Source organism: Notechis scutatus, chromosome 4 (assembly GCF_049901735.1).
Source record: "Notechis scutatus isolate UNSWTSFEM ecotype Mainland chromosome 4, rNotScu1.2, whole genome shotgun sequence".
Taxonomy (NCBI): Eukaryota; Metazoa; Chordata; class Lepidosauria; order Squamata; family Elapidae; genus Notechis; species Notechis scutatus.
Window position 1 is genome coordinate 149,054,819 of NC_142012.1, and position 12,592 is coordinate 149,067,410.

The 12,592-nt window shown below is 36.7% G+C and overlaps 1 long non-coding RNA gene across 1 annotated transcript in view; it reads left to right on the forward strand.

The window, feature by feature from the left end:
• The first annotated feature begins 4 nt into the window (after positions 1 to 4).
• The window catches only part of LOC148130961 (uncharacterized), a 59,268-nt gene continuing 46,680 nt past the window's right edge, over positions 5 to 12,592 (forward strand). The window contains exons 1-3 of the long non-coding RNA XR_015749511.1: positions 5 to 354; positions 4,946 to 5,093; positions 9,789 to 9,919. This is a non-coding gene — a long non-coding RNA (uncharacterized LOC148130961). The remainder of the gene's footprint in view (positions 355 to 4,945; positions 5,094 to 9,788; positions 9,920 to 12,592) is intronic.

Genomic DNA, 12,592 nt, shown 5'->3' on the forward strand with positions numbered 1-12,592 from the left:
CCTAACTTAATAAGACTAATTTGAGGAAACCAGGCGTCCTGAGGGAAAGGGGCTGAGTGGAGGGCGCACTCTTGTCATGTTCAGGTCCACCGTGATGGTGGAAGATGGGAGGGCTCTTGAGGGGAAGAGGGACATGACTTTTCACCTGGCAACCAAAGCCACTAGAGAAGGTTCATTCACATGATGGCAGGCAGTAAGGACCCTCCCACATGGCCACAACACACACACACACACACACACACAGAGAGAGAGAGAGAGAGAGAGAGAGAGGGACCTTATCTGCATTGCACTTGGAGCATTGACTTTCTTCCAAGGAGTGAACATCAGAGGAAGTGGTCTTCTACATAGACTTAGGTCAGTATATCTACACTAAATATCAGTAGGGCTCTGAAGGCTCAGAGTAGGAATTTCCCCATCTCTCCCTAGAGATGACAAGGATTGAAATAAGTGTATGCCTCATATTTGTTGCTGACTTTCAGCACACTTTGGATGCAGCATGTAAGGGTTGTTGATGATGTTCTTGTTCTATAGATGATCTCCTGCTTTTCCTCCTGGAGCTAACAAGATAGCACGTTCTTATCCCGTTTTTTTACCATCACAGCTCTGGGAGGTAGGTTGGCTTGAAAGATAGTGGTTGCCAGCCACTGAAACATAATGAAGGTAGTTTTGTTCACTACCTAAAGCAAACTTAGTCAGGATGCTTTCTTTCAGGCTGCCCAGCAAGCAGGGTGTTCAGTCTAATCTTCTTTGGCATGGCCCATCCCATAAGGATTTTCTCCAGGAGTTATTCCTTCCAACCAGAGTACAAAACAGTATCTACAGGTCTGAATAGGAATTATTCCATTGCAAGCTCAGTATTTGCCCTTTAGCCATACTTTTGTGTCACGCCTGTGAATATATGCTAGTACTTAACGCACTAAAGTGAAAGTGTTTATATGCACAGTCTTTTTCAGGTAGACCATTAGTGATGGTCCATTGCTGGGAGTATCAGGCAAGTGTCAAAATGATCAATTTCAACTGTATGCTTTAAGAGAAAGTGACAATCGCAGTTACTGTGACAGATCTGGATTAGATTAAATATAAAAACAATACAAGGTTTTGGTTTACAGTATCCCCTGCCCCTATATAGTTTATTGGATCTGTTTTTTGAGCTGAATTGGAGAAGAAGATCAGCAATAGGTTGATTCAGCAATGATTGTCAATATGAGAATAATATGGAAATGGAAAGCTTCTTTTTATTATTCCAAGGATATCATTGGCATTTCAGTGATGTATCAAGACCTACACCCCAAAAAGTGCATGGAAAAGAGATAAGAAATAGGCAGAGCCAACAGAGCGAAAACATACATTTGATTTAATTTAGATGTCATTTTAAATAGGATACAGATTATTGTAATTATTTTCCTGTTGTATTATTCTTCTGTATCCTGTTGTATTCTTCTTCTTGTATTATTATTTGTATCAGAAACTAGAATTTTATGGCAACTATTTTGCATTACAGGTTTGATGGCTAAGACTGGGTTTCCTCTTTCAGTCAAGCCTTGTTTCTTTTCTGGACAGTGGTTATGCACCTGAATTCTTAGTAGAACATTGCAGCTGCTTAGTTCATTTGCATTTGAAAGTAGCTAAGATCTCTGAGGGCTGAATTCTGATCCTCTGTTTTAATTCATGTGATGCATTTGAGAGAAGATCCTTAGCTTGAAAATGGGTGCTTGAAAATGGGTGCTTGGGGACTGAATTGGATCCCAGGAAGCCAGTTGCTTATCCCAAATAAAACACCATTTTCTGTTGTATGAATATGCAACAAGGACATCCCAGATGATGGGTGAGGAATGAAGGACATCTTTCTCTGCATATTTTTCCTTAATAGTCCTATATATAGGATTATTCCTATATAGTTCCTTTTTTTTAAAAAAAAAAGTAAAATGTCTGAATTGGGTCTCTCTGGAGAAAGGGAAGAGACTTGGGGGGAAGTTATAAAATATAGGACCCATGTAAGCACGTTCTTTAGGATCCTAAAATGTTTAAAACACTGTTCATGGACTAGTTTCTTTACTGAAGTCACTATTAGAAATATAGTAATCATAAATACTGGGATTTTTCAATTTAATCTTTCTTTCTTTCTTTTTTTTAAAGGCAATTTTCTCCACAGCCTAGATTATTCATCTGACTTTGTTGCTGAGGCTTTAAAACTACTGATTGTTTTATAGCTAGTCCTTTTATATGCATTGCTGTTTGTTGCTTTGAAATGCACTGGACCCTGCAGGTTTTAAATCTAGATCTATGCATTGGTTTTTCCAGGAAATAAAACAGTACTGTTGGTAAGACCATTTAAATGTTTAGGGAACCAGATTAACCATTCTATGTCCTATGGGGCATTTTATTTGAAAACAGAGAGCCTCTATATTTTTTGTTTAGTCTCTTTCCTCTCTCCATTGTGATGATCCAAGCCACTGCCCAGGCTTGGACACAAACAAGGGCAGGGATGCTGATAAGGAAGTGCCCCTTTCTAAGAATCTTATATGAGCGTTACATTTCTACAGAGGCTTTCCATAAGGCTTACCACACCCCTCTGGAGTGCAGTCATTTTTAACCTTCCAATTTTAACTGCTGGATGAAATCTAATAGGACTTCTCCCTACATTCCTTTTCAAACTGGAACCAGGGAGAGAGAGATTGGAGTGTAGAAGCTACAGCCACCGTACTGAGAAAAAATAATGCAACTAATGAAGAGAAAGAGTCATTGTAGGGCTGGCATCTAGTGAGTGGCAAAGCTTCTGCTGAAGCCTGGAGATTGGCAAAGAGCCCATGATTGCAACAGTGCAACCACCATTAGAACAGAGGCTTCTAGAAGTCCAGCAGTAATGTGGGATAATAATGTGTCATGTTGCCTGCTTGTTTTAATAATATAAAATGGTCCATGTGGCATAGCATTTGTTTTTTATTCAAAGGCACAATCAAACAGGTAAAAATTAATACAGACTAAAAAAAGAAAGTGAAGAAATGAAAATAGAAACAAAAAGAAAAAGAAAAAAATAAGAATAAAGAAAAAGAAAAGAAACATAAAGAAATAACTTCCCTTTTATCACAATAATTTTAGTAATTTATCACTTTTTCTTAAAATGCAAGTGATCTCTTCCCATATCTATACTTTTACCTATATACAAATCCTTAAAGCTTATTGTTCAGTCCTGATCAGCAAAGTCCATTAAGGGTTACCAGAGATAACAATGTCCCTGTTTTAACTTTGGTCAAATAAACCAATTCTATATTCCTTTCTTTTACTTTTAGCAATATTGTTCTTTAGTCCCTTGGAATAATGGCATACTATAGAACTTGATTAAAAAAAATATTTAAACCTTTTCACAAACTTCTTCAAGACTTTAACAAACCTCTTGCAAACCCAATACAGCAAAATTATTCAAATTACTCTCTCTTTTTGTTGTTGTTACTTGTATATGCCTTGTAATTGTCCAGGGTAACATTTCTTATAGGATTCTTGTAGTCTTGTCATTTTAAAATCCACTTTCAGATAAGTTCCACCTGTCAGGTAAAACTTGTCTCTCTTTTATAATGTCTTTGAAACATAATCTATATATACTGTATATAGAGGCAGACCTTTTAAAAATTAACTTCTAGGTTCATTGTTCAAAACTATCTTTCAATATATGCAATATTAAAATATGTTGTTTCATTCTGTATTAATAGTCCAATTTAACTGTTCTTTAATTGTGACCTTTAGTTCCTCCTGATTCACTCTACTGTTTAACCTGCAAAGTCTGATCCTGTCATCTTTTTTAAAAAAGAGAATTCATTTCTCTTATTTTAAAAAGATTTTCCCACAAAAGGATTGTTATAATTAATTCCAAAATCTTATTTCAAATCCATCTGGATCCTAAGTCCATTTATAGATTTCCGAAATCAAGTTCTAATCACCCTTTTGCTGTTTATTGCAAAAGAAAATAATTAAGTCGTTAAACTTGTATTTAAAGAAAACTCACTTGGTACTATAAAACTTGTCGATCCAAAGGTTCCTAATAGCTGGAAAGCAGTTAACAAGCAATTTCCAAAAGTGATTAGAAAAAGAAGTATGCAAACTCCATGTCCTTTTTAGGGCACTGAACATGGTTTGATCCAAAAGACTTCTATCCCCTTATTTCCCAGAGCTCTAAACCAACTGAAGACCCCTGTCTTATGGTCTCCTCATGAGGAGAACAGTCAGGGACAGTTGTGATTGATCTGAAGTCCTTTCCTTGTCCAGAAAGGAATTATGAAGAGTTAGTCTACTTGCTGGCTCTTCATTCCACCACATTGTCTGCTTCACTTTTAGTAAACTGCCTTCAGTTCACAGTTTTTTCCCCTGTAAACTCATGATCTAGCATCTTTTCATCTGCAAGCCCATGAATGCCATTAAACAAATTCATCATCCCAATGCCCAATAAGTGGTGTGGGTATGCAGAATGTTGGCATTCTGACCCAGCGCACCATAAATGGGTGCCATCTGCAGTCATCTATTTTAACTCCTTTTTATAAGCACTGAAGGCAGTAGACATGACAAGTTGGTGCTTGGATCCAACTACTACACTTTCTAGGACTGATTCAGCATTCAGTAATACAGGTATTTATATAAACTAGCCATGACTGAACTAATTTCATTAGCCATTCTGGCTTAACAAATGGTTACTTAGAGAACATTTGAAATTATGACAGATCCTCAAAAAGGTTCTTATGTTCTCATGTTTGCTGAAAACATATTTCATATAGTTTCAAACTTACTGACTATGAGAGCTAGGTAACAAGAAGGAGATCTTATGCTACTAGCAAAATAAATAAATTTCTTCATCCTATGCATGATTTTAAAAAATCAGTTCTACCCACTTTTTCATTTTTTAAATGAAAAGCCAGAAATGCTTCAGCTTTTCTTTCCTTTTTTTTTTTTTTTTTAGAAATTATGTGTGTTCTGGAGTGCCTTCAGCTTTCTGAGATACAACTGGGGGATCTAACAGCAATCAAAACATTTAGATATATCTTCCCGGCTAAGGGAGATTATGAAAGATTACTTGCTCAAGGACTTACAACTTCTTGGTTCTAACAGTGAGTAATTTCTATCATTGCAGTTAAAGAAGGATTGGCCAGTATGATAAATTGATTAAAGTATGTAGTGTAATGTATTTGGATTTTTCTATTCTCCTTGCATTTTTAAAATATTTAGATTCATAGCAACTTGAGGCTAAAGAGGTGGGAATAGAGACTAATTAAGAGATAGAAGACTGTCAAACACAAGCCCAGAGACAAGATAGCAAGATCCAATCAAGTTCAATCCTTTATTAGCTTACACTTAATGGACAGAATCTTGCCAAACTAAAGCTATAATGGTCTAGATATATCTGGAGAGATTCTAGGGTGTAGCTATCCTGAACATCTTCTCTTTTCCCCCATCCAGCTAGGGACTGAAATTTTTTAATTTGGACCTCTTTCTGGGAAGGCTCTGAGTTGGCAAAATCTTCCCAACCGAAAAAGAAAAAGCTACTTTCCCAAGTGAACAGCAATCACTTACTGAAGTGATGGAACTTGATGTGAACTCTCTCCAAATTAAGCTAGATATGAGAAAAATAGGTAGAACATAGGGTAGAATGCTATGGCATTCTGTGGAATATCATGGCAGTAAGGAATGAAATCAGTTGTTTGGACCAACTTGATGCCTTTCAGATATTTTGGATTTTAGTTCCCAAGGGTAATATGGCTCATGGCAATGAACCATGGAGCACATACTAAAACATCAGGAAGGCTTATCTAACAAAATGTGTGGTAGATGTGTTATATTTTTTAGTAATGAGGACATCTTCACTAGCATTCAGCCTCCTGCCTGTAAAATTCCTCTATTACATCACTATAGGTAAGTAGTTAGCAGTTATGCCTTGGTGAATTCAGATAGTCTGCATATGGCGAGAGGTTTTCTAGTTTCACTGCAGATATATTTTTGACAGGTTCTAGTTCATAGCTCATAGTACAGCTCCAATCAAAGCCTGAAAGAGGGCATATTGAGGAATGATTGTGTTGTGACATCCCCTTATCCAGCCAAAACCTTTGCTCAAAAAGGAGCAAGAGGAAGAGCTTGGGAAGAACCGGGATTTACACTCTCAGTGCATTATTTTAGTCTCTATTTGCATGTCTAATAATATCCACAGTACAAGTATGAATATGTAGCTTCTCAAACACGTTTTCTGCAGAAAGAACAGAGTGGGTTCAGTGCAGTGATGAGATGGGATTCATCAGAAGAAGAGAACATGTGGCAATTCCAAGTAGGAGGGTAAAATATAGGCAGGGAAATCGTGAAGCTGATTCATTTGGTGAAGTAAAAAGCATTTAGGGGAAATGACAAAGACAATCTCTCTCTGAAAATTTGAGTTCTCTGCTTACCAGCTGCTATGCTGATCTGAAGTGGATATAATATAAGATCTTTTCTTTAATATACATATGCAATTATCCAGAGAAATATCTAGCACATCAATTTCAGAACCAGTTTACACAAATGTGATCCAGAAAAATACATCTGATGTATTTTTTTTCTTTCCTACGTGTTATCAATACATCGATGAAGGAGCATTTTGTTTCAAATTTCCTTCCAAGGTCAACATTGTTGAAATTCTTGTGGTGTGAATGTGGTGGTCTTGTACAGATTTAGTTGTAAGGCAACTGAGAAATATGTATAAAAATGTTCTATCTTTCCTTACAAATCAATCAGGTAGTTTTCAGAGTGATGGAATGTTGTGTGGAACAGAAAATGGCAATTGTATCCTCCATCATCACTTTCAATCAAAAAGCACCAAGATTTTTTTCTCAAAAAAATAAATAAATCTCAAGTACCTTGAGAATCAGTTAAAGAGAAATATAGAAATGGGATACATAAGTAAGGCCAGTAAGTAGGGACTTAACAAAAATAATTTTAATTATCCCTCCTCCTCCTCCTCCTCCTCCTCCTCCTCCTCCTCCTCCTCCTCCTCCTCCTCCTCCTCCTCCTCCTCCTCCTCCTCCTCCTCCTCCTCCTTTTCCAAAAATGAACTTACTCATGTTGGCTTCTTTGAGAATTTTGTATCTGTTTACATAATTGTTCCACAGCATGTCCAAACAGGTCTGGGCAATATAACATGAATTAGTGCTACAATTGACCCGTAGAGGCTCCTTGTATTGCATATTTTGCTAGGTGATGTGTAGAAATGACATATGAATTATAATCAGTATTATATATTATTAAGAAAGTTGGGGATTACTAAAATGCAGGAAATAGTCCAAATGGAAGGGATTGAAACTCTATAGCCTAGGCAATCCTCGGCTTTCAGCCGTTTGTTCAGTGACGTTCAAAGTTACAATGGCATTGAAAAATTGATTTACAACTGATCTTCATATTTATGACCATCGCAGCATCCCCAATCCCATGGTCACGTGATCAAAATTTGGCTGTTTATTTATGATGGTTGCAGAGTCCTGGGGTCATGTGATCGCCATTTATGATATTCCATTTGTGAGCTTCTGACATGCAGAGACAATGGGGGAACCTGGCTTCCCTTAACAACTGCATGATTCACATAACAACTGCAGTAATTTACTTAAATAAGTGTGCACCAAAAGGCACAACTCACTTAACAACTTCCTTGCTTAGTTACATAAATTCTGATCCCAATTGTGGTCATACATCAAGGGCTACCTGTATTAAGATGGTTTGTAAATAGAGAACCTCTAATATGACCAGTTTAACAAAAAGATTGAGCAGCAGCTGATGGGAAATGATACAGCAATCGTATTAAAGCTAATTTGATCTGGATGGGACAAGCATCTGGAAAAGAAAACACATAGAGATTGTACTCCTGTCTTAGTTTTAGTGTAGCTGGGGAGAAACATAGCTTTAAAAGTCAGTGCTTTCCATAATAAAATAATACATTGTATTAGCATGATTAGAACTCCATCTCTTATTGACATTTTATAACTTGATGCAGTCTTAGTTGGGCTACAACATAAAACAACCTTTAGGCTGATCATCATAAGGTTTACTCTACTGCATGGTGAATTTTATTTTGTAGTTAAACAAAAGGAATTATAGAAGAAATATGAAGTATTTTATCCTTTTTCCATGCTCAGCATACAAACCAAATAGGCTGCAACAGACGGCTCAAAAGAGAAATGTTGTTTCTATTTTTCCCCATTCCCAGAAGGCTGTTTAAGTATGGTAGGCTACTAACTCATGTTTGTTTATTTAGAAGACAGGTGTAAAAGCATAAACAGTTTCCTGGCCTACTCCAATCTTACAATAACATCTCTATAAATGCTTTTCTTTAAATTGAGAAATTCAATTTTGGTGCTAAAGCTCAGTCAAATCTTACCATTATGGTACTTCCAAATAATTGGCTGTACAAGTTTTTGCTGTAATGATATTTCAGGAAAAGGCTAACCTGTAATTTTAGTAATGAGAAAACTATCTAATAAACATTTTTCCTATTTTTTTTAACCTAAAGTACACAAACAAAGACAAGCTCGTTGCATGAACAGAGAGTGGATCTTTATGGCTAATCACTTCAGTGGCAGATCTGTAATACTTCTTGTAGTTCAAGGCAATTGATTTACATGCAATCATATAAAGGTAATAGAAACACCAGACTTCTGCTTTCATCATTAATAGCAAGGCTTGTAAACCTCCATCTGTAGAGTATGTAATGAATTTTGCTGCTCTCAATGCAAGGCAGTACTATTGCATGATTTTCAGTTCTATGCATTGGGAAAAATTCTTAAAAGTATTTTATGTCAGACGAAAACAACCAGAACCACTCATGAATACTGAAAGTCAGTAACACCTATGTTACAAGAATCTCACCAGAGTGCTTGCCTTTCCTTGGACGAAATAAGGCTTCATGGATCTTGGGGAGTGGGACAGTGGTCAAGCTTTTGCCACTTATGACTGTGCAAGGACTCCAAGCTAGACTCTTGCTTGATTCCTCTCCTGGCTGACAGTTTCCCAACCTCTTAAGAAAAATCACAGCTTTTCTTCAAATATATTTCCAGTCTTTTTTTCCCTCTAGTTTTCAGACCACAGTCTATCACAACCATGATTATCAAGGGTGCATATATAATTACATTCCAACAAATTATGGAAGTGTTATATTCTAAAGTGATCTAGAACAACTGCTGCCGTAAAATCAGAACAGCATTATTCCCAGCCCATTAAACTAGGGTGGGATATATTAAATATCATTTATTTATAATCTGTTATAATCAATTTTTCAACAATTCTTATTTAGGTCTTGCAATAAACCATGGGAGAAAACTCAGATGTGTGTTCTCAAATGCGAAAGAATGGCAAAATGTTCAGGCTTTGCATCCAAATAGTTAAACATTGTATAACTAGAATAAGATTTTGCCAGATGGAAGAATGAAACTAATAGTTGAGTTTTACAGACAGACAAATACAAGTTTGGGGAACTGGCTTTAAATATAGTTCTTTGTGTAGTAGGAAGCAGATGCCAAATGAAGGGCATAACTCAAATGTAGTACAACATAATGCTTAATTCATAGTCATTAAATGGGAGCAAGGCAGTCTCGAGACAAAAACATTCTGTAGTATTCATAGGTTTCAATCATATTAATCATGTTGGAAGTTCTTAATGACTGTATATCTACTTATAAAGTAAAAGGCAGAAGATGTAAATTCATATTTTCGATGGAATATACTTTTTTGTTGTTTTCCCCCTTTTGGCTAATTTTCTTTTTATCAATTTATCATTCTTCCTCTATCTTTAGGCATGAATTTATTATTCTGTTAGCGGTGACTTCTGAGGATCATAAGGTCACCTATTGGCAAAGAACCCAAAGGGCCATCTGTGTCCCAGCTCTCCCAGATCAGCTCACAAATGACAGCATGCTTGAAAAAGGTAACTCAATATAAATAGCATCTGGATAAATAGCAATCAGACCTGGAAGCAAATGCCATCCTTTTCTTAGCAATGAGTGAGAGAATGCAATACTTCAGTGAGAGAATGCAATCATTGCTGAGCTCAATTCCCTAGCATCTCTAAAGAATGTTAGGCAATAAGCTGGAGGAAGAGTCCTGTCTGAAAAGAGGCCCCTAGGATACATAGTTTGCATGAAGAAGGTCCCAAGCTTAATTTTTGAGATGTCCCAGTAGAGTTGGAAAAGCATCACCCCGAAACAGAGGAAAGTTGCTCCTGATAAAAGAGAGATTTTTACATTCACAAGATGGCCATCCTGGGAAGTCAGTCTTGGATTAAATATTTCAATAGGGCTATTCAGTGCAGACTGAACTAGGATAAAAAAACTATATAGTAGGAAGAAGATAATCCTTTCCAGGTTCGTGGGTCCCCAGGCATCTGGTATAGCATCAGTGCTGATGTTGTATGGAATGTGCCAAAAAGAGCTCTGGTGGGCAATTCATTTTACATGCACGGCAGTTAACTCACTCAAAATATCTACATGGATGTACTTGCCAACTTCATATGACTGTAAAAGAAGCCACCTCCTACAGCAGCTTTCTCACCTTCTGGTACCCTACAGATGGGTTCAGAATGCAGTTTGCAGAATTGTCAGACAGCTTGATCTAAAGTTCCTGGGAATGATAGTGCCAACAAATAGGGTAGGCTTTGTTTTTGGGAAAGGGCTGCTCTCGAGAATATTTGGAAAGAAAAATTCAGAGGTGAAAGTTCACATGATGTTACTGAAATATAACATATACATTTTGTAATTTAATTTAATTTTAATTAATTTAATTTTTAATTTTCATCTCAGCTTTAATTTGTACATTGTCCAGGCAAGATGGATGAGAAGTAAGCAAAAGTCTTTCATTTCAGAGAAGTAACGCATTCAAGAGGTCAGAATGGGACCTACTGTAGGCAGTGAATTTAGGGTTGCAGGAATTCAATCTGCTAAACTCTTTGAGAGAAAGCTCTAAAATTATCTGACAGGACACTATAGAACCATGGTGAGTTGTAATAAGAAAAAATAATTATACACAAAGGGTATAGAAAGTAGGAAAGTTAATGAAGAAACTAAGACCATTCTGATTGCTGAACTACAACTCCCCTTCTTTCCACTCACCATGCAGATTACACTAGCAATAACACTAGCAATAGCACTAAGACTTATACGCGGATTCATAGTGCTTTACAGCCCTCTCTAAGGAGTATTACAGTCAGCGTATTGCCCACAACAATTTTGGGTCCTAATTTTACCTACCTCGGAAGGCTGAGTCAACCTTGACACTGGTGGGATTTGAACTGCCAAATTGCTGGCAGCCAACAGTCAGCGGAAGTAGCCTGCAGTATTGGGCCGAGGCTAGAGTTCTGAATCTCAACTTTTAATGAAAGGTTGAAATTGTGTCCCTCTCCCTTTTTTCTTTTCATTAGGGGATTGGAGGCTAAAACATACAAAGAATGGTTGCAAGAATTCCGTATGTCTAGTTTAACTAAAGGACTGGGGTAATATGATGGCAGTGTTCCAATATCTAAGGTTGCCACAAATAAGATGGGGGCCTATTATCCAAAGCACCCGAAGGATGGACAAGAAGCAATGAATGTAAACTAATAAAAGAAAGAACCAATTTAGAACTAAGCAGATATTTCCTGACCATTAGAACAATTAACTAGTGCAACAACTTTCCTGTCATCACTGGAGGTTTTTAAGAAGAAATTAGACAGCCATTTGAAATGGTGTAGGGTTTCCTGCTTGAAGTGGGATTTGGACTAGAAGACCTCCAAGGTCCCTTCCAACTCCTGTTATTTTGTTATTCATATTTATTTATTTCTATAAATTCTTTCCTTTTTTCCACCAGTACTGAGATTGACCCAAAATCACACCTTACTCTCAGCCTTTGAACTGACCCTCCCTCAATATAGTAAAGATCCTTATGAAACTTTGTAGGCAAGCTTTATTCTTCACTTTCCTGAATTTATTGTAATATGTGTGTATCATTTTTGTTTATTTATTGTTTATTTGATTTTTTTTAAATTTAAATGTAAAATTAAATTTTAAATTAAAAAATGTGTATGCTGTTTAAACCTGGTTTATTCTTCTATTTCCCTTCTATATATTATAGCTGTAGCAACCTCATCCCCCCAAAAAACACCAAACTCTATTAGTATCGAGATAGAATGATAACTTTTCACAGTGAGTCCACTGTAATATTAGTTCCAATCCTAGCAGATCTGCTCATCAGAGCATCAAAAAGTTGCAAGGAATTTCCTTCTAATCCAAACCTCTGCTTATTTAGTTACTATAGATGGCTTTCCAGCCCCTATTTGAGGACCTCTGGTAAAGACCTCATAATACTTGATGAGGCAACCTATTCCATTGGTTCTTAATGTCAGCAAACTCCTCCTGAAAGAAAAGTTGAATCTACTTCTCTATAATTCAACCTGTTGGTTCTGGTACTTGCTGTACTTGCTAGAAAGAGTGCAGGAAAAACAACAACAAAGATGATTAGGGGACTGGAAGCACAGAACAGTTGCAGGAATTTAATGAAAAAAAAGGACTAGGGGTGACATGAGAGCAGTGTTCCAATATCTAGGGGATTGCCACAAAGAAGAGGGAGT